The sequence below is a fragment of the Canis aureus genome, chromosome 21 (assembly GCF_053574225.1).
Source record: "Canis aureus isolate CA01 chromosome 21, VMU_Caureus_v.1.0, whole genome shotgun sequence".
Taxonomy (NCBI): domain Eukaryota; kingdom Metazoa; phylum Chordata; class Mammalia; order Carnivora; family Canidae; genus Canis; species Canis aureus.
This window is the reverse complement of record NC_135631.1, coordinates 9,780,370-9,801,802: the sequence shown is the minus strand read 5'-3', so window position 1 is coordinate 9,801,802 and position 21,433 is coordinate 9,780,370. Positions and strand designations below refer to the sequence as shown.

At 65.3% G+C, this 21,433-nt stretch overlaps 2 long non-coding RNA genes across 8 annotated transcripts; one reads left to right on the top strand and one right to left on the bottom strand.

Annotated features, from left to right (window-relative positions):
- Nucleotides 1-767: 767 nt before the first annotated feature.
- On the bottom strand, nt 768-11,080 carry LOC144292500 (uncharacterized). Its single transcript, XR_013359878.1, has 2 exons — nt 3,082-11,080; nt 768-2,894 (listed from the first exon to the last, which is right to left on the bottom strand). It is a non-coding gene; the product is annotated as an uncharacterized LOC144292500 (long non-coding RNA).
- LOC144292499 (uncharacterized) lies at nt 8,931-13,492 on the top strand. Of its 7 annotated transcripts, none has more exons than XR_013359872.1 (5): nt 8,931-10,675; nt 11,075-11,334; nt 11,615-11,713; nt 12,983-13,105; nt 13,211-13,492. It is a non-coding gene; the product is annotated as an uncharacterized LOC144292499 (long non-coding RNA). The 7 variants fall into 7 exon arrangements; XR_013359873.1 differs by having other exon boundaries at nt 12,983-13,109; XR_013359874.1 differs by lacking the exon at nt 11,615-11,713.
- The last annotated feature ends 7,941 nt before the right edge of the window (nt 13,493-21,433 follow it).

Sequence of the window (21,433 nt, the reverse complement as noted above, 5' to 3'; positions counted from 1 at the left end):
AGCTCCAGGTGAGGCCCAGCCGCCCCAGGCCGCCGGGACAGAGCGGAAACCCATCTGGCCACAGTCTCTCCGCCAGCGGCTGGTTTTCTTCTTCGAGGGCCGGCGAGTCCTCCCCAGGGCTGCACCACGCTGTCTCCCCAGCTCCTAAGACATGGCTTAAGTCACAGACTGCAGATAACAGCCTGGAGCCGGGCAGGGGCAGGGGCCCCCACCCCACCCACCCGCCTGGCCGGGCCCTCTGCTGGGAGGGAGGGAAGGGGGAGGGTCCCCCACAGCTCCTGCAGCCCCAAACCCCACCCCCGCCCCTTCGTCGGGTGGGCTCCCTGCTGTCCGGCCTCCCTGCGTACCCCCTCCCCAGGAGCCCCCTTCCCCTGGCCCCCATGCCCCAGCAAGGGACCTAGGCCCAGGGATGCACACACAGCACTTCCTCTCATCCCCCACCCCCCAGGCCTTCTGGAAGGCAGCTCTGGGGCCCCCCTCCCACTTCCCGGCTTTCATGTGACCCTAAATTCTGCTAGTTTGTGCAAGGGGATGCGGGTGCAGGAGCATAACTGGGGAACCGCCAAACCCAGGAAGCCCGCTGAGCCAGACGTGATGGCCCCATGTCCCACCCTGGGAGTTTGGAGCCGGGTGAGGCGTGGGCGAGGTGCTGGGTGGTGAGCTGCCCGCCCCGGGCCCCCCGTTCCCGCCAGAGCCGAGGCTGTGCGCCTGACCCGGGGCCTCCCTCCCGGCACACAGGGCAGGGCAGGCAGGGCATGCACGTCCTCTTCTATCTTCAAACGGCTTTATTGAGACATAGCTCACATACCCTACCACCCACCCACTGCAAGTATGTCGTGAGGTGTCTGAGTACATTCGCAGAGCTGTGTCTCTATCACTGATCCATTTTAAAACATGTTTGTGTTGTCCAGAAAGCTGCCCTGCGCCCCACGGCCAGCCCTCCTCGCTCCCCCCACCCCTCCCCTGCCGGCCGCAGATCTGCTCTCCGTGTCTGCGGGCTTGCCTGTCCCAGGCATGACATGCACATGGGGTCCTGCCCCGTGCCATCTCCGGGGGCCGGCGTGATGCCCCCCAGTGGGTCCATGTCGTCCCACACGTCAGGATGCCGTGTGTTAGGCCCAGTGATGTTCCGTGGTGGGTTCCAAGTCGGCTCATCTCTTCTCAGTGGCAGACACTGGGGTTGTTTCGGTGCACACGTGTCTGCGTTGCCCCCCGGGGAGGACTGGGTGCTTCCCCTGGAGTGTTTCATGCCAGCGGGGCTGCCCGCCCCCTGGGGAAAGCCAGTTCTCTCCCTAAGGAGGCCGCACAGAGATGAGCCGTGCCCTCTGCCGTCCCCACCACCGAGGCCTGGACCAGGCGAGCACCAGGGTGGGGTTGGACAGAGCGGGGGCATGAGGGTTGGGAGCTTCCAGTCCCCCGAGGCTGGTGCAGGGAGGGGTCTCAGCCCCCCGGGGACCCCAGCCCCTGTGCTGCTCCTTCCCTGAAGGCTGCACCTGGGGCCCCCTCCCCTCACACGCCACCCCGCCTGCACACTCGGGAATCCTTATTTGCCCAGGTGTGGGGCCCATAGAGTGTGGGCTGCTCCCCACACGTCCGTCCGGGGGCCCTGGGCCGAGCCCTGGTCGCCCTGCGTGCAGGTGCCTGTCCTATCTTTGCAATTGACTCGAAGTCCCTTCAGGGCAAAGCAGGAGCCCTCCTCTCCCGACGCCTGCCTTGCAAGCTGCCCCGGGCCTCCCACCAAAGCTGCACTGCAGGGAGGCCCCTCTTGCTGCCCTCACTGGCCCCAGGCTCCGTGGCTTTCAGGGCCAACGAAGGGGCCAGGCCTCATCCCCCCAGGTCTGCCCACAGGAGCGGCACCCACTGCCAAGGCCCCACTGCCTGCCCGCGGGAACCCTAGCTCTGCTCTCTCCCCGCCTGGCCCTGGGAGACCAGTTCGGCATCTGCGTTTACTCCTTCCCGACTGAGGTCATCCCAGCACCAATCCCCCAAATCACTTCATTATTTCTTGGTAAATAGGGCTTTTCCTAGTCAGAATCATCAGCATTCTTGTGTTGCCTCCACATCTGGCTTTGATTGGCCTCGGCCGCCTCGGATGGATGCTGGAGCCCTGACGTGATGGCGAGGGAGGAGAGGCCGGCTTGCTTCCCTTCCCGCTCAAGGCCGGGCCGGGGGAGGGGCGGGCGGGGGAGGGAGACCCCAGCCCCCCCCCCCCCCCCCATGCAGGTCTCTGCTCCCTGCCTGGGCCAGTTCTGCCTCCCTTGGCCAGGACCTCAGCCCTCCCTGCACAGAGCCCCTGCCACAGGCCCTCCTTGGTGTCCCCCACACCCCAGGGCACGGCGAGCGTTTCGTCCTCCCCTCACCACACACACCGGGTCTCTGCAACCCCCCCCTCCTTGAGGCACATGACAGACAAGAGCCCCAAAGCACCCCCACCCCGCAGCTTTTCTGCATGGGATTCAGAGGCTGTCCAGCAATGATGATGCCCCGCCTGCCTGGCCCCCCAAGGACAGGAGTCTGCAGGTCAGAGGTGAGGCACGCTGCCCTCACTCCTTAGGGCAGCATGAGGCTACGAGATGGTTGCCGGCTGCTTCCACCAGGAATGTCCCCAACTCATGAGTGTGACCCCCTCCATGCGGGCATCAAAACCCTGCACAGCTGTCCTGGTCCCCAAGAGCGTCCCTGAGAGCATCCCAGGCAGCCTTGGCCCTGTGACGTTCCCCATGGTGTTGGGGCAGCCTGAGGACGGCCCCTTGAGCTGCTGACCTGCTGGCTGAGTGGTGACAGGCCTGGGGCTGCGGCGCAGAGGGAGCCGGACAGCCCCTGCCCGGGGGTGTGCGTCCAAGGCCCGTCCACTGCCCGCCAGGAGGGGAAGCTCAGAGATCCTCCACAGGGAGCTGGGGAGACCAGGGAGCGGAGGGCTCAGTGCCCCCAGGTGGGTGTTCGCAGGCCCAGCCCCCACCCACGCAGAGGCAGGCTTTTGCTGCTGCCGCACGGGGGAGGTGCCTCCCAGAAGCCCTTGCGGCGGGCCTAGGGCAGGGGTGGGCGCCCCCTTAAACAGAACAACGTGCTGGCCTTCCATACCTTCACTTTACGAAGTGTCGGGAATTCCGACGGCCCAAACAGCTGGATTGTCCTCACCAGGTTCTCCCTAGGACTCCACCGGCGGCCAGGGCCCTAAATAATTCTTATAAAAACCATGTCAGCCCCAAACTGTGTGATATCTGATTTGTAGCACTAATAAAACCCCACGTCTGCTGCCAGAGGGGGGGGCCGCGCGAGCCCAGCGCTGGAGAGGCCTTGTTTCCCGCCGGTCCATGCGTGCATATGTGTGCACACGTGTGTGTGTGCGCGCGTGCACGCACGCCTATGTGAGCGCATAAGTGAGCACTGGGAGCCCGGGGGAGGGGTGGCCCCAGGAGCGGGGCTCCAGCAGCTCTGGAGGCTCCCGCCTCGCTCCCTGGCCCCCCTGAGCCCCAGGGCGTGCCCTCCGCCCTGCACCCCCACTGCCTGCCTCGGTCACCAAAGCTACGACTGGTTGGCTGAACATCCTCAGGACAGGGGCTGGTGGAGGGGGCAGCCCCAGCCACACGCAGAGGCCGACCTGCCCCAAGAGGCCAAGCTGGAAGGGGCAGGTGCAGGCCCTCAGAGTTGGGGCTGCATCTTGGGCTCCTCTCAACGTGGCGCTAGCCCTGAATGAGGGGCCACCCCACAGCGCCGCCCCACAGCAGCAGGCCTGGGAGGTCACAGGTGACCACCAAGAATGGCCTCCTGACCCGTGAGTGGAATGAGAGCCTGGAGGCACCCAGCTCGGAGCCATCAGTAGGGGAGTCTAGATGATAAGCCAACCAGGGCACAGAGGGGGCACCTGTGATGGCTCGTCAACAGGGTGGCCCTTAAAGGCCAGATCAAAGGCCCCACCGAAACGCATGCTGGCTGGTTAGGAAGGCCAGCCAGGGTAGTGGCCAGGGTCTGCTGTGAAGGCACCCACCCTTGCTGGAACCTCAGCTGCCCATGGGACCTGGGTTGTGGTGGCCAGGATGGCAGGGCCACCAGCAGGATTCCCTCCTCTGTGTCCCCCCAAGGCTGCCCTGCTCTCTAAGGCCCCAGCACTGACTGATGGCAGGCAACGAGGCCTCTGGACATGTAGGGCCATCCCAGCATTCAGGGAGCCATGCAGGGCTGCCCAAGGGCCCCGAGTGGCAGGCAGACAGTGGCATTGCTCCCCAGGCAGGGGCCTCCAGCTGCTCTGGGCGCATGGACAGCATGTTGGGGTACAGAGCAAGCGTAGAGCCTTGCAGACGGGGGCCGGGTTCCCAGTCTCCCCTCGAGCCTGTGAGGCCCTCGGCTGCGGTCTCATCTTTGTGCGAAAGGTGGGAATGTTCTTGCCGTCCAGGGAGGACCCAGGGGGCCCTGCTCCCAGGAACCCCGACCCCTGGTGTCAGGCCCCCTCCCCACCCAGGCGTGCCAGCCTGCTCCGTCCCCATGGCTGCCTGTCACTGTGTCCCGCCCACCCGATGGCTTGCCACATCCGTGTCCCTGCAGGGCGTGGCGCCGGGTTGGGGATGAGCTCCCTCACATGGCCACGGTGTGGCAGGGCTCACAAGGCGGGGGCTTACTGGAGTCCTTGACAAGCGGTCATGTGGTGGGAAGGCTCACGGGGTGTCTGACCCCAGATGAGATTGTCCAGACCCCAAGGCGGTGCCAGAAGTGGGCGCCACACCCCCTGGAGCGGACCCGTAGTCCCTGCCCCATGGGCCCCCGGTCACGCCACGTCCATGGAGATGCCATTGGGTCTGCTGGCCCCTGACCCTGGGGTGACAGTGGCGAGGTCAGGAGGAGAGGTTGACCCGCCCTGTCCCAGAGCTGCCTGTGGTTCTGGAGTGAGCCGGTTGAGGGAGGAATTTCAGCGATTCGATGCTCCCAGGGCATCAGAGTCTGGCTCAGGCCTTGAGCAATCACGCCTGTACCGAGGGGTCCCCGCGCCCCAGCCCCCAGTGCTGTCTCCTGCTGCGTGGCCAGGCCCTGGCCTCTGTCTCCCTGCTTCCTCCCTAGCTCCTGGGTCCCGTCCAGATGCCCTGTCTGGTTCCAGGAGGTCCACCGACGACAGGGGCTTCATGCCACTGCTGGGTTTTTCCCATTTAAGGAAACAAGCCCGTGGTTACCTGATTCCTTCCTGCCCCCGCCCCCCTGCCCCGGCCCCAGAGTGGGCACGTCCCTTGCCTGGACTGGTGAATGGCTCCCTTCCACCCTCGGGTGCTCCTGGGGCCTCCAGTGAGAGGTGTGTGAGGGAGGGGGTAGCTGGCCATCTTACCCCGCAGGCTGGTCCCTGAGGGGCTTTGGAAAAGGGCCCCGGCCCCCTCCCCCCACTGCTGAGTGTCTCATGGGCACATCTACCCAGAACTCCAGCACTGAGGTTGTCCTGGTACCAGGACCTGGGCACCCACCCACCCAGGTCTACTTGGCGCCGGGGGCCACCTGGCGCGTGACCGTGCTGAGCCCGTCCCTGTGTCCCCAGGACAGGGCAGCACTAGTTCTAGAAGATGCCTCTCCTAAAAATAAAAACCAGGCCAGAGGCCTTGTGGGGCTGGTCCTGCAGGAGGCCCGGGGGGATTAGTTAGCAGCTGCTGGTCCCATCCTGCCTGTCCTCACCTCCCAGAACATCCCCTGCCTGCCCCGGACCCCGCCTCACCCCGGCTAAATCTGCCTTGGCCCCTCGGCCGGGATGGAATGGGAAAGCTGCTCTGAGCCTCCTGTGGGGCTTAGGGGGTAAGCGGAGCCGACAGCTGCCCGAGGACAGTGATGAGGGGCTCCAGGAATGCCCTTTATCTGGAAATATCGTGTTGCCCGCCTGGATGCCGGGAAGCCCGCGTGCCGGCCCTCCCTGACTCCTGCTAAGACGGGAACAGCCTGGGGAGGCGGGGTGCAGCTGTCCCCGTCGGTCAACGCGGGCTTGCCAAAGTAGCCTTTCTGAGCCCCCTGACCTCGCCTTTCCCAGGGGCTGCTGACCGGGACCCTGCAGACCCCCGGGGCCCCCAGGAGCAGGGGGTGGGTGGAAGGGGTCGCTCTGCTGGCAGCAGGACCCTGGCGGCCCGCAGCCCCAGGCCCGGCTCCTGACACAGGCTCCTTCTCCGGCCCCGGGGTCCCCCCCATGGACTGGGGTGCCGAGTGTGGGTCCCAGGGAGGAGCCGACAGTGGATCTCACCCCCTCCCCGCCCCCGGGAGAGGGGTCAGACACCGCGGCACGGCCTAGGGAGTGAGGGGTGCCGTGCGGGGCGGCCGGGGTGCGGGGCAGGAAGAGCGCCCGCCACCGCCAAGGGTCTGCTCGCACGGACCAGATAGAAACGCAGGAAATGCAGGAAACCTCTCGTACCAGGAAGCGGGGGCCCGAGGAAAGGAGCACAGAGGGCAGGGCGGCGGTGCGGCCGCAGGCTCCGGGCCGGGCTGGGGGGAGCAGGCGCCGGCCCGGCGCGCTCGGCCTGGCATGCCGGGCCACATGCTTGCCCACGGGGCTCATGGAACATTCTTGCTGGGGGCCGGGGGCCGGGGGCCAAGGTGTGAGAGGCCCCGGAGGGCGCCGGGCGCTATAACGGGCGGCATGGCACACTTAGTCACCTCTGAGGTATGGCTCCTGGGCCGCACCCCGTGTCATCTCCACGGCAACGCCGGGAGGGGCCGGCAAACAGCCCACAACAGAGTGGCCCCCTGACTCCTGGTCGTCCCCTCAAGGGGGTGGGACCGCCTTGGAGACACCGCCAAGTTTGGGAGAAGCTCACAGGCTGGCTTCGCTCCAGCCGTGGCCTGGGACGTGTGTGCCCCTGTCCTGTCCCTGCCCAGCTGGCCCCCAAGCCAGAACACCCTGCAAGGGCCTGTGCCTCGGGGGACATGGGCGGGTGGGCGTTGGGGTGAGGTGGCCGGGTACCCCCTGGGTCCAGGGTCCCCAGGATGTTGGAGTGTGTCAGGAATGGGGCTCGGGCCACTGGAAACGCAAGTTCTGGGGGCCCTCAGACCATCAGCTCACAGGACACATGGCCCCCAGTCCAGATGTCCCCTCCACTAAGGAGGGGGGACACGATGACCCTGCCCTAGCCCCCTCATACCTAAGGATGTTAGGGTCCTGCAGAGACCTGCACAGCAGATGTTAGGACCCTGCAGAGCGGGGCTGGGGAGGGTCACTAGGACACTGCCCCAAGGGCAGCTGCCTGACGGGGGCAGTAGTGTCACACGGTGAAAGAGGACAGTCCACTGGCATCCTGCAGCCTGGGGGGCCCCTGCCCCCACGCCAGGCCAATTCCTTAAAGGTCACTTCAAACCACTCCCTCCCTCGGAATGCGGCTCCAGCACTTAGGGTCTGGCACCCATGCACCCAGGGGGCTCCCAGCTTCTAGGGTTACCGATGGCCCAGTCTGTGTGGTGACGCTGGTCAGGGGAGGCGGGGGGCTGGGGTCTGGGTGTCCTCTGAGGGCTGAGGTGGAGGCTTTGTTCCCGGTGGGGGTGGTCGGGGACCACCTAGAATCGTCCCAACTGCCTCTCTGGGAAAAGCAGGCAAGTGCACATGGGGGCGCTGGGTTCACCTCCGCCCCCAACCCCTGCGGCTGGCCGGGGCTGGGGGGCGGGGAGCGGGGCGGGCGCAGAGCAAGGCACTTCAGAATACCCAACACCCTTGCCTGGGCTTGGCCGGGGGGCTGATAGCTGATACGGAACCAGCGCCAGGGTCTGGGGCGGGAGACAGTGTCCCCCAAGGACATGGGCCTGGAAGCACAAATGTGCCTGCATCATCTTCCCCAAGGGCGGCGCTGCTGACCAGGACGGAGAGGGACACTGCTCAGAGAGGTCGTGTGTGGCCATGGCCAAGCTGTCCTTCCCGGATCAGCTGTCGGCAACCTGAGCCATCCGGGAGCCTCAAGGCCTAAATTAGGGTCTGAGGGAGAAGCCGCGGGTGTCACGGGGACACCTGAGCCTCCTCGGCAACAGAAATGTCTGGTCCCCACGCCGGGGAGGCCAGTCCACCCCAAGGACGGACGGGAGACTGACATTTTCCGGAAGTTGGAGGCGGTGGTGCCTGCGGTGGGGGTGCCCCTGCTGGAGCTCCCCCAGCCCCCGGCATGTCTGACCCTGCAGAGCCCCAGCCCCCTGCCCGCCCCTGCCAGTGGCCGCTCTCTGGGTTACAGGGATCCGGTTCGCTGCTCCTCACGGGGCTGTGTCTTATCTCTGGGAAAAAGATTATGGGTTTCTGACATTAAATTTTCATGCTGAAGTTTTCAGCATGTAGTTTGAAAAGTTTTTTTTTTTTTTTTTTTTTTCCAAGGAACACCTGGAATGGGAGGGACAAGAAGGTTGCTCACACGGGGCTGAACCCAAGGGCAGGAGGGCATGCTGTGTGGCCGGCACCCCTCCCCACCGTGCTTATGCCTCCCCTCCCCAGACACCAGGCACTGGTCCGGCCACAACAGCTCCTGGGGCGGCCCTGACCCCTGGACCGCATGGCGGGTGCCGACGCTGGCACAGGGTCACCCTGTGTCTGGTGCTCTGCCGTCCACTATCCTCTGTCCCGTGTGTGTAGCTGGCTCCAGGCCGCCCTGCTCACATCTGCTGGAGTGAGGTCGGCCCCTGCCCCAGGAGGGGTGAGCCTCAGGCTGGGGGCGCTGCTGGGGACCCCAGGTGGTCCCGGGCCCCGCGGGGCGGCCGTCCGTCCGTCTTTCCGGGGGAAGCAGTAATCTAAGTGGCCTGGCTGCTCCCGCTCCTGCCTCTGGGTAATTGAAGGAGCCCGCTTGGAAAATCCAGCGTCGAGCTCGACTGTTGGGTCATTTTGATTTGGGGATTTCCAACCATTGGGGCCACGAGAGGTCACCCCGCTGACCCCGGCCTGCCTCATTATGTCACAGCCAGATTGCTGTGACACGTGATGGAATCCAGAAGCCCCCGAGCACGGGCAGGCGGTGGGCCGGAGGTGGGGGTGGGGCGGCCAATGGGGTGGAGGGGAGCTCTGCACCACCGGCTCGGCTCACCCCCGTCCCACCCACACTCTGGCCAAGTTGGCCCCCAGCCCCCTCTGCCCCAGCACAGCAGCCTAGGACCTGACACCCCAAAGCCGGTCGGGCTCAGAGTCCTACCCACCCTGCTCGTCAACGTCAGCCAGGCCCATGCGACCTTGCCTATGCTGGACGCTGCCCCCACCTCCTCTCTCTACCCCCCAAGACATTGCAGCCACTCCTGCTCTACTTCCCACCACCTACAGGGCACAGCCTCCCACCCCAGTGCCAGTCCACTCCACATCCCAGGGAGTCTGGGGCGTCTCTGTGGCCCCTCTCTGTCCATCCCTGTCCTGGCAGGAAGGACAGGGTTCCTGACACTGCCGGGCCCTGGCCTGCCCCACCCCTGTGTCCTACATCCTTCCCCACAGCCCGGTCCCTCTAGGGTCCTTCCTTCTGCTTCCCATTGCACTTTCCTTGGGGGCTTTCAGGCTCAGGTCCAAGCCCCTGACCCCGTGACCTCTCCAGGCCCGTACGAGGTCTGGTTCTCTGCCACACACCACATTTCAGGATGACCGGGCCTGCCTCTGGCCAGTGGCCCTTCCCACGCCCTCCTCCTTTCCTTTCTCAGGACCCCCAATAGATCCCTGGGCTTAGCCCCGTGGCATTCCCCTCACGTCATGGTGTGGCCCACTCACTTGCCCAGGACCCCCAGAGAGTGACTGGCTGGAGCCGGAGACAGGAACTGGGGCCACCCTGAGCTCTCCCTGCTGCCCTTTAAGCCCCCCCTTAAGCCCCAGCTCTCCCGGCCCCCAGAGACCCCTTCCCACAGCCCGGGGCCCCTGAGGACGGGCCAGCGAGGCCCTGGTTGTCACCTGGTTGACACCTGGTGGGAGCTAGTTAGCCCTAGGTCAGGTGGGGTCCCTGAGGGAAGCAGAGGGAATGGGGTGGGGGGCAGGGGTGCCCAGCAGGGTCGGCGGCTCCCTCGGCTTGCCTCCTCATCCTGGTCCCAAGGGAGAGGCACACACACCATTGTCTGGGGTTTTAGAGGAGGCGATGGGGGGACCCGGATGGGGATACCTGGCAAAGGTGGGCTTTCAACCCTCTCCTCGGGAGCGGCCAACAGCCCAGCCGGAGCCTTCCGGCAAGCCTGGCCCCAGACATAGAGCTGGTGGATCTGGTGGCCCCGGTGCCCTGGAAATGTAATGCCCCTGTGGGCAGCAAGCTCCTTCCTGTCCCCTCCGAGCCTGGCTTCTGGGCTCAGCGGGTCAGCACTTTCTACAAAGTCCACACGCAGCACACAGAGCCCGGCTAGGCGGTACGTGGCACGCCTCCGGGGGAGCAAGCCGCCAGGACCCGCCGCATGCCAGGGGCACGACCATTTCCCTGGTGCACACTCCCCGCCATGCTGCCCGCCCTCCTTGAGACCCCTGCGCCTGGATCTCCTCCCTCTGCCCGCCTTCCTGTCTCCTCCTGATGTCCCCAGTTCCCAGCGGGGAGCGCGGCGGCCAAGGCACCCTGCCCTCCCCACCCGGCCGCCCTTGCTTCCTCCTTCAGCCAGCTACACTCCCGCTGCAGACAGAGGTGAAAGAGCCCCCGGAGGAGGGCGTCCCAGACCTGCTTGGAACCTGGTAGATGGCCACGGCCCCACGAGACTGGATCCGGACTATGGCAGCACATCCCTTGGGATGGAAAACCCTGTCCAAGTAAGGTCTTGGCCATCTTGGCCTGGTAGTTGGGTTCTTTCTGGATCCTGGGCTCCTCACATTTCCATGAGCCCCAAATCCAGTCCCACAGGGGTCCCTTGAGGACTGGGATGAGGCTCCGGTGGGGGATCCCACGGTGACTCAGGGAGGGGACAGCCATGCACATTTGCCCAGGGCTGCAACATGGTGGACTCCAGGCCAGAGCCGTGTGTGGTTCCCGTAGCAACCGGCACTCAGCTGCTCCGAGTCCAACCAGGAAGCTTAGGACCTGATGGGGCAGCCACTTCCTTGCCCCGGCCAGACATGGCCCTGCCTGGCTCTGAGGGAGAGCCCTCCCCCAGGCCCAGGGCAGGCTCTGGCTGCCTCTGGGTGCAAACCTTCCTGCACCTCTTCCTGCAGAGAAACAGCCTGCTCTCCTGTTCCCCTGGCCCACCCACCCTCCTACCTGCGCGCCAACCCCACCCTGGGACCTCCTCTTTGGGTGGTCAGCAACATCTCGAGACCAACATCTGCACAGCCCAACGTTCATCTGAGCCTGGTCTCACCTGCCGCCCCCCGGCCATGGTGGGAGACGGGCCCAGCCGCGAGACGCAAGGTTCCAAGAGCAGAGAACATAGGACAGAGAGAAGGCTGTCGGTCAGATGAGGCGGGCAGGGCAGGTGGGAGCACTTGGGGAAGGATGGAGGGTCTTCGTGGGGACAACGTGTGCATTTAGAAAAAGAGGAAGGGTACTGGGGATGAGCCAGGTGGATGGACGATTGGTCCTGGGGAAGGGGCTCCATCAGCAGAGTGTCCTCCTGGCCAGGTACTGGGACCATGGACTCGGGGAGTCCTGATGGCGGCTCCTTGGGGGAGAGGGAGCTATGGAGGCTGGACATGGGACTGCAGAGAGATGGAGCAGCATCCATTTGGCCAAAGAGCAGTGTCTTTCTTTCCAAGGGAGGCAAGACGGACCACCATTTTGTGACGCCGGTGTGTGCTGTGGGCACCCTCAGCCTCCCGGTGGCCCGGAGCAGGCCTGGGCTGGGCCGTGGGCAGGTGGGCAGACAGGCATTCCCTCCGGGAGCAGACGCAACATTTGAACACAGAAATGTATTTCGGAGTTTGGTGGGGTAGGCGGGTGAGCGGAGTGCAGGGTGTATGCAGGGCTGCTGGTCCCCACCAAGAGGCTGGGGCGTCTTTGGGCCACATGGGGAGCAGAGAGGAGATGGGGTCTGCTGAGATGGTTGTGTCCAGGACTGGCTGCATGCCCTCCTCCCCTGGGCTGGGGGCAGGGCCCTGGGGACTGGGGTCCAGGGCAGGTGCTCTGCTCATGGCCCGAAGTGGGGGCCCTGGTGGAGGGCACCTCGGCACATTAGGCCCAGAGGAAGCCCAGCCCGGCTAAGTAGCGTGGAGTAACTCAATCAGAAGAAATATGGAGGAACCTTCTAGAAAACCCGAGCCACTCAACTCATCCCTCTCCATCCCCAGGACCCTCCATTTGATGAGTGGTGCCCAGTACTCCCCTTGGGGTGAAGAAGGCAGGACCCCATCCAGGCCAGTTTGGACCTCACCTCACTGGTCTCTGTCCTCTCTGGGCCTCTGTCCTCTTACATGAGGGTACAGCAGCTCTATCCCCATCCCCTGGGTTGGAGCTGGGTGGCATCTGGAGGGAGTCTCAGAACAATGCATCGTTGAGCTCAAGACCAGGGTGGGGGTGGGTGGGACACCGTGGAGTGGTGTGGATCAGGGTCCTGGTTACTCCCAGCCCAATGGGGTTGGGGGCTGGGAATCAGGACGAGGGGCACAGGGGCTCTCTCCTGATGAGGTCTGCTTTTCCCAAAACTAGTGCTGCGAGTGGGACCCACGGCAGCAACTTACTCATCCCGGGGAACAGGGGCTGGCGTGTTTGTCTGCGAGGAGGGCACCCTTCCGGGACCCAAGGATTCTCCGGCGGGGGTGGGGGGGCTCTGCTCTCCATCTCCTAGGAAGCCAGCATGGGAGGAAACAGGCCAGAACTAGGTGGGACTGGGGACACTTGCTGCTTCCGGTGGGAGATGAGTTCCTCCCCAGGCTGGGGCAGGGTTCTGGGGGGTTCCAGGGGGTTCCAAGGGGCTCCAGAGCCTGCAGGGGCTGGAGGGAAGGGCAGCCATCTCCGGGGGGCATCTGAGTACCCTGCAGCCCAGAGCTGGAGTTGGGGGGACTCTCCTCCGGTGATGGCGGCCAAATGGAGGCCTCACCTTTCTCTAGGACACGTGCCCCAGCCAGCCCTAGTGGGCTGCTCGAGCACACGGTGGGCCCTCACCTGGCCCTCCTACGCCCCAGCAGGACCCTGAGGCCCTTCCAGGACTCACTCCAGCCTAGACGTGCGGGGACTGACCTGTCCTGAGCTGGACGGCCAAGACGCGGCGGCGGTGGCCGTGCTGGGCTCCGGCCCAGGGTGGTCTCCGGGTTGGTTGGTGCTGGGAGTGTGGGGGAGAGGGTTGCTTTGGTGGCTTGGCCGAGGGGACGGCAAAGATGTCCTCCATGCTGGCCCGTGCTCCTCCTTCCCCACAGACATGGCCGCATGCCGGTCTCCATCAGTCCATCCTTGACCATCTCCCCAAGACTCGAAGACCCACAGTGGCCGCTCCCACACCGGCCGGCTGGGAAAAGGCCCACGGTGGAGGGTGCACGCCGGGGCAGCCAGGGATTGGTCACTGCCTGAATGTCCCCGGACGGATGCCCGTGTGCCCTTGGGCAGCCTTCCCCCCGGACAGGCTGTCCAGGCCGGGGAAACCCTAAGCCAAAGGGATTAAGAAGAAAGGACAGAATCGGCCGTTCCTTTGGCCGTGCTCATTTGTGCCTCATTTAGTGTATATTTGTTCAGTGGGTAAAAACACGGAGGTGATGACGCCAAGGTCGGGATGTGCTCCCATCACTCAGGTCAGCCGCACGGAGGCCCGCCCCGCCCGCCCGCCCGCCCTGCCAGCCTGCCTCTCCCCAGCAGCCATCTTGCACATTCCTGTGGTCAGCCGGGAGGGCCACGGGATCCTTCCCCAGCTCTGGGGTGACCGGATGGGGATGCGAGTGCAACCCTCTGCTCAGGCGCTGGAACTGGCCCGGGGCCCCTGACCCAAGTCCTGAGCATCCTCCCTGCAGTCCCCTGTCCCAGATGGAGCTGGAACCTCCAGCCTCGCTAGTCTCTGAGCTAGGGGTCCAACCCTGGATGGCCACCTCTTCCTTCATGGGCCTGGCCAGCCCCTGCGAGCTGAGGGTGTTTGCTGATAGGCACCTTGGGGGGGTCCCTGGGGGCCCCAGGGCTCCTGTGGCTGCAGACCTGGGATCCCAGGCACCTTGGAGATGCCAGGCCGTGGTTGACTTCCGCTCAACAGCCTCCTGACCCCATTGTGTGCTAGAGGCTTCCTGGGGTGGGGGCACACAGGGAAGAGCCTGGAGGGTCCTTCTCAGGATGGGGCTGGTGGGAAAGATGCTCTAGTCTCTCCCACCTGTCAGCAATGGGATGTTGATGGTGGCCTTGACCGCAAAACCCCAGGTCACTGCGGCAAAGGCCAGAGGGACCCCATGGTGTCAGGAAAGGACTAGGATCCAGCCCCAACCCCCACCCTTCCAGCCTATTCTCCTCTAGGGCAAAGATTTCCATGAACCCCTTCGGGCCCCGAGGGGAGCCCGGCTGAGCTCCACTCTGGCGAAGGTCCCAACACGCTGGCCCAGAGGGGGGGCAGGCAGCCCTTCATCCCCTACACCGTACTCAGACCCCAGCACTCAAGGATAATGAGGCCCAGGTGCCCTGCACTAGCCTCGACCCTCGCAGGCTGCGGGGCCCCCTCCCACCCAGGAGCAGCTAATGACAACCAGAGGCTGGAAGGTGAACCCCCCTTTGCTGTCAGGGCTGCTCAGCCAGCCCTCTGGTCGGCAGGTAGGCAGCAGGGCCGGAGGCTCGACCAGTGGACGGGTCGGCTCGGGTGCCTGCCTCAGGGACTCCGGCCTCTCTGCCTCGCCCCCCATCTGTCTACCCAGTGGGTCCCCTTCCGCCACCCGCTCTGTGGGACCCTGGGAGACAGCCTGACGTTTCTGTGTCTCAGATGGCTCCCCTGTGCCATGGAGCCGCCCACTGGGGTGAGGCCCAAGGAAGTCAGGCACGTCCCGGGACCTTCGCTCAGGAAGAGGTAGGCCCCTGGAGAGGCAGTAAGGGCTTCACAGCAACGGGAATGTGCTTGGAGCCATGGCACTGTCCCCTCACAGACGGCAAGGGTGACCAATTCTGTTACACATCCTGGACCACAACAAAACAGAAACTGCGCAAGGTACCCTAGGAAGGGCAAGGCCCAGGGCATCTGCATCACAGAGTCCCACCGTTCCTTCCCACCCACCAGGCAGCGTCCCCAGCTGCGACCCCAGGCGGGGAAGGGAGGTGGCATCCTGCTGGCCAGGCTCCAGGACCTCAGCGCCTGCCTGCACAGCCCAGGGCCCACCAGGAGACAATCTCCTCTCCTCCTACCCCAATCCTTGTCTGTCCCGGCCCATGACCTCTGGCATTACCCCTTCCGCTCTGCAGAGCGACCCCCTAGGTCCGGGCTGTGGCTTCTGGGGTGATACGTGGGGCACACGGCACGGGGAGGCCACTGGGTGGCCCTGGCAGGCCTGGGGGGGTGGTGGTGGTAGCCAAACAGAAGGAATCAGGGGCGCGTTTAGAGACTGTCCATTTCACAAGGTCGGGGGGAGAAGGGCCTCTGAGCACACGGCATGGTGATGCACATTTAGGGCGACCAGCCCAGGAAGGAGGCCACAGCTGGCTCCGGTCAACTCAGATAGATGGTTGGGGCCACAGCGCATTGGGGTTCTGTGTCAGCCAGCAGGGGAAAGAATTCTGATTTTTATTATGTAAAGGGGATAGGAAAACTGGAAAGTAAACTGCCTGCTGCAGGATGCCCAGGGGAACCAGAAGGAAGGGCTGACACCGAGTCAGGGCAGGCCCACCAGCTTCTGGGAGGCCCTGCTTGAGCCCCAGGGAGGGCTGGCGGCCCACCCAGGCCACCGTCCAGTGACAAAGGGCTGCCTGGACCATTCTGGACTGAGAGATCGGGGAAGCCCCTGGAATGTGCACGAGGAGCCCAAGGTGGACATGCAGCTCTCCCTCCAGGCTCCCCAGGAGGCAGAGAGAACCCCTGCTATCAGTGGGGAACCTGCCCTCTGTCCGCGTGGCACCATGGCCATGTCGGTGACTCCTGCCAGTCTTCCAGCTGTGCCCAGGGGCAGTCTGTCCTCTGGACCTCCTGGACATAGGGGTCCTAGGTCCAGTGGGCATCTGCCCCCTGAAGGGGTCCTAGGTCCCCAGGGCGCCTGCCTCCTGAACACCCGGCTGGGGCGGCCCCACCCTTGTCCTGCCGTCGGCCCACACTCTGGCCCTGTCCAGGAGGAAGCCCCTGCGGGAAGCCCCTCCCTCCCGGTGGCCACCTAGGCCCCTCTGTGGAGCCCAACGGCCAGTGCGCGGGGATTGGCTTGGCCTGTCCTCCATCCCCGGGAGCAGGTGTCGGGGTGGATGGGCTGGTACCCACATACCCACACTCGGAGCCAGGTACTCAGCCCAGGCAGATGGACATTCCTGGCAGAGCCCGTGGCCAGCAGGACACAGTGGTCCCGGCTGGGAGCCCCATCTGCCTCTCTGCACAGAGGGAGCGGAACGGGGCTGCCAGCAGGAGGGGCTCTGGGTAGCATTCCCTTGCAGCTTTCCCATGACGCCCCCCTAATCTGGGCTCTTCTCCTTGGCACCCCCGCACCTCACAGCTGCCGGCCGGCCAGCTGCTCCTCCCCCGAGCGGCCCAAGACAGAGCATGTGTCGGGGCAGTGGAGGCCCTTTCCCATGGCGGGACGGGGCGAGGGGCGAGGAATTTGAGGAGGAAGGAGCAGTGCCCGGGAATTCGGAAAATGCATCCAACCGCCCTGAGCGTTGGGAAGAAGCCGGCGGGGGGATTAGGGGAATCGCAGGATGGACTTGGGGCCTGGGTGGGCCGTGACGGATGGGGCCGCCGGGGGCCCAGCGTGACAAGGGAGCCCTGTCCGGCGGGGAGCGAGGCCTGCAGCTGTCCCCATCCGTCAGCCTGGCCCGCCTTCCCCAACCAGGCAAAGACCTTCGACCCCAGGCCACTGGGGGCCAGGTTCCGGGCCTCCCTGCGCCCTGGCCAGCACTGCCCGGGGGTCCAGGACGTTCCGAGCCATGGGACTTGGCCTCGTCCAACAGAGGCTGGGCTTGCGGCCTCTTGCAACGTGTGGCCTCTGTGTCACCCTCTGCACCGGGGTCTGGTCCCGGGCTCTGTCCCTGTGCTCTGGGCTCTCCATGGGGGCGCCCCTCGGAGGAGGGGGCCGAGGCTGCTGTCTGGTGGGTCTGGCCCCTGGGAACCCTCTGGAATAGCAGCTGTCCCTGCCGCTTGGAGCCGGCTGACAGGTCTGCCCCGGCCCCCTGGGCTAAGCCCTCCATGATTGATTATGGTGGACATTCACACCAGGGGGAACGGGCCCGGATAAGCCGAGCAGCTGCTCGGAGGGGCCGAGGGGGGCTCGGGGCGCCTCCCCCACCCCCATGCTGCCCCTCCCTCCCACCCCTGCCCGCTCTGAGCTGCAGCTTTGCCTTCCGGCCCCGGCCCCCTCCCCACCCCCTCTCTGGGGTCCCAGGGCCTTCCCAAGGGAGGCACTCCTCCCCCAAGTGGACCGAGCAGGGCCTTGGTGACCTGAGGTAAACCAAGTCACTCCCGGCCCAGCCCAGGCATGACTGGGGATGACAAGATTACAGCTGTCCCCACCAGGACCAAGCTGATCTGCAGCAGAAAGAGGCAGAAAATCCTGCTGCCCACACAGAGGGGCTCTGATCCAAGGGGAGAGAGGTATCCCCAGGGCGTGAGGACACTGAGGGGAGCTGTCTCCAGGGGACCGGGCTGGGGTCCCCCGGAGGGGTGGTGTGGACCACGGGACCCCCTGGAACGTCAAGTCCCACAGGGGGCAGAGGGTGAGCTGGATTTCACTCGGGAAAGCAGGGCTTGGCCAACGTGGGAAGACAGGGGGCCGTGGGGGCGCCGCCAATCGAAACTCCCCGACCCTTGGCTCCTGGCCGTTTGCTCAGCCAACTTTGCAGATGAGACACTGTGTGCAGAGACCCAAGAAGATAATCCCCTGGGTCATTGACTCTAGGGCCTCCTCACTGTCCGACCGCCCGGCCCACTCCCCCACACCATTGCTTCACTGCCTCCCGGAGCCTCCTCGGCGGGGCCTGGGGACTGTGGCAACCCCGTGGCCCTGGCACTCCCACCTCGGAGGCACCCTTGCCCCCGCAGGTGGGAGGGGGAGGGCGGGAGGGTCTGTTTGGTTCCCTTCAGCCCCCACCACCCTCCCCACCACCTAATAGGACCCTTCAGGGGCTGAGGGCTCAGGCCATGGGGCTCCAGGCTCTCGGTGCATGGATATGCCGTGGGCAATCCGTGGGCCACAGAAGGGGGTCCGGACCCCAAGGGCACCGGACCTGGCGAGTCCTCAGGGCTGCCCACCTGGCAGGCAGGGGGGCCCAGAGGTGGGCAGTGCCACCCTAAGTCCTGGCCCTTGGTCCTCTGTCTTCGGGAGACCACGGTGGGGTCCACGTGGAGGGGCCTCTTTGTACCCCAACCTTGGGCTCCCTGCTGTCCCCTCAGGGGCAGGGGGCAGAGGTGGGGGCCGTCCCAGGAGCCCTCCCAGAGCAGGCGTAATTGTGGGAAATGCAAGCCACATGCCTCTGGTTCATTTACACTTAATTCAATACAATGAGCTTCCCGGGGCCTTTGATGTACCAGGACCTGCCGGCCTTTAGTGCTTTGTGGGCTGCGAAACAGGAAGCCACAGGGTTTCAGGGGCAGAGCCGTGGCGCCTCCTCCCCTCTGCAGCGGGCTGTCAGGGACCCCAGGGCCTGTCCCCTCCGAGGGGGAAGGGGAGGCCGTCCTGCACCAGGTGCTCGGGCCATGAGGGGGCCAACCGGCCAAGGCAAGGGCCTGGGTGGGTGCTCCTGCCCCTCCCATAGCAGAGGGCGCGGGAGGACCTCCTCCAGGAAGAGCAGGGACACCCCCAGGGGCAGGATGGGGAAGCAGATTCCAGGGCCGGGGTGACAGCCAAGTCAGGATCAGCTTCAGCTTGCCTCCCTGCCTCCCTGCCTCCCTGCCACCCAGGCGGCCTTCTGACCGGCCACCAAGCTGTGGGTAGGGGTCACACACATAAGAGCAGGGGCCAGCAGGCACGTGGCAGGGGACAGGCTCTGGAAATCATCGGGGGCAGGGGCCGCAGGGCCAGCTGCTCCCCCGAGGGCCTCTCCAGTGGGCCCTACCCATCCAGCCTCTGCCTGCGGACCCTCCCTCTAGGCAGGTGGGGATGGGGGCTTGCCAGCTCCCCGGAGGGTTTCCTGGAGGTGGCTCAGAGGAGGGCAGAGAGGTTGCGGAGAGGCTGCGGGCTGGGGTGGACACAGGCTGGGAGCACAGTGGGAGCAGAAGCACGGGGCTGCCTTGTGGGAGCCACACGGGAGCAAACGTCCAAGCACTTGGAGCCTGGGGTGACGCGTCCGGCTAGCCAAGACAAGCTGTCCCTGCTGGGGCTGCTGTGCGGGGGGGTGTCAGCGTCCTGCCGGGGACACAGTGAGACCAGGAACAGAGCCCAGATCCAGGATGCAAGCCCCGACCACGTGCGGCCAGTGTCCCCCAGGATCCCCCCCGGCCCCCTACCCACAAACAGGGAGCTGTGCAGGGTCTGGGGAGGGGACAGCTGTTTGCAGCTCCACATTCCACACTCAGGGTCAAGCATTTGGGGGAGGCTGTTTTTCTTAAAAAATGTCATTTGAAAATAAACACTGTCGCCGGCGCTTTTTCTGATTGCCCCGGATCCCCAGGGAGCAGTGGACAGCCAGCGCCTGGGGGTCCAGGTGGCCGGGGGTCTTCCAGCCACAGTGGCCTCTGATTTCCCTGAGCAGGACACACCATGGCCCTGGGGCCAGAGGCTCAGGAGTCTGAGCAGCCCAGTTGCCACCGGAGGCCCGCAAAATTGCAGCCTGGCTGGCTGGCAGGCCTACAAGGTGGCCTTCCTCCTGCAGGTGGCCCTGTCCCCAAGGCAGTACCAGGCCCAGGCCCAGCTGGATCTCATCCCCCATGTGTATCTGGGGGTGTCCAGGGATTCCCGGCCTGACCTCTCCCTGGTGGTGTTCCTGGGGCTCTGGGGGCCAAGGGGCCTCTTTCTTCCATCGCTGCTCTTTGCTTTGCAGTGAAGGGGCTGAGGGTCCCCGCACCCCTGGCCAGGCTGGGCATCTAAGGGCCTCCCTGTGCAGCCTCCGGCCCCGGCAACTCCCTACAGCCTGTGCTGAGGCAGCTGCACCCTGCCCCAGGGCTCGTCTGTGCCCGGGCCTCCCATGGCCACTGTGGGGGTGTCGATGTGGAGGGAGGGAGCTCTTTCCCACCTGCATATGGACCCCTGCTCCCACAGGCGGTTGGTTGCCTGACCTAAGGCAGCCTGAGAAGTGTCTAGAATCAGGGAGGAGGTTGTCCTGCCCATTCCACAAGCCCTTTCTCTTCCCCCGACCCCCGCTGACTTGGAGGCACACCCCTGCACCACTGCTGCTGGCTTGACCCCTGGGAAGGCGCTCTTTACGGTGGATACCGCAGCCCCCTGAGCCACACGGAGATGCCTGCCCTTGGCCCGAGGCTCAGCTGGACCCCCCAGCCCTGCACAGGGCGTGGGACTCGGGGAGCACCCCACCCTGCCGAGAAGAAGGGGTGGCAGGCTTGCAAGAGTGTCCCCTGCTCATCCTGTGCCTCAAGGGCCCTCGGGGCTGGGTCATCCTCAGAGAGCAAGGGTCTTCCTGCATGTGGGGCTCATGGGACAGCCGATCCCTGTCCCCACGTAGAACATGTGCACATCCCCCCTATGGTAAGGACAGGTCTGTGGTGGGGGAGCAGGCAGTAGGATGAGGCCCTCCCACCCCCCCAACCATGGTGACCCTCGGGTGAGACTCTGCAGGGAGGACCTGAAGGACCTGAAGTCTGTGAGGCCAGCAAGAGGCCACCTGCTCCCCCCCAGGGGAGGCACTGTGCACTTTTCCCCACTTGGTGTGTGCTGACCCTGACCCCCAGGCCCCCGGGGGGCCCAGCCCCACCAGCCTTGTTTGAGCTCCGAGGTCAGTGTCCTGGGACTTTGCCCGGGGGGTGCATCCCAGAGCCCACACACGAGGCCCCTCTCTGTCCTGCCCCTGCCCATCTCCGGGGCTGGGGGGTAGGTGGTGGGAAGTGGGATTGGACAGATGGGATGGCCCTCCTCTGCAGGCTCAGCTGGGGAAGCCTCTCACCTTCCAGAATGTTCTTCCTGCTTCTCTGAGCCTGCCCCATAGCCTGCCCCTCACACTCCAGGGCTGTCTTCTTGCTGGTGCACAACACCCACCTCCTGCCCCCGTGGATGGTGGGCGACTTGGCCTTGCAGGGCCTCTAGTCACCCTGCTATACCTGAACACACACAAGACATCAGTGGCGGTCACTGCATGGGGTCTGAGTCAGCATCCTGGACCCGAGCTCTGGGCGGCCCACTTGTGGCTGCAGGGGCTCAGGGGCTCCACCTCTCTGCCTCAGTCCCCCCATCTGCAGAATGTGGGTGTCGAGAGCAACCCCCTTCATGGGTCGTCCTGAGGAGAAGGTCCCACTGGGGTGAGGTGCCCGGGATCCGGGGCGAACAGGTGGCTGAGTGGACCACAGTTACCACCAGGAGGTCACTTTTATTCGAGATGTGTCT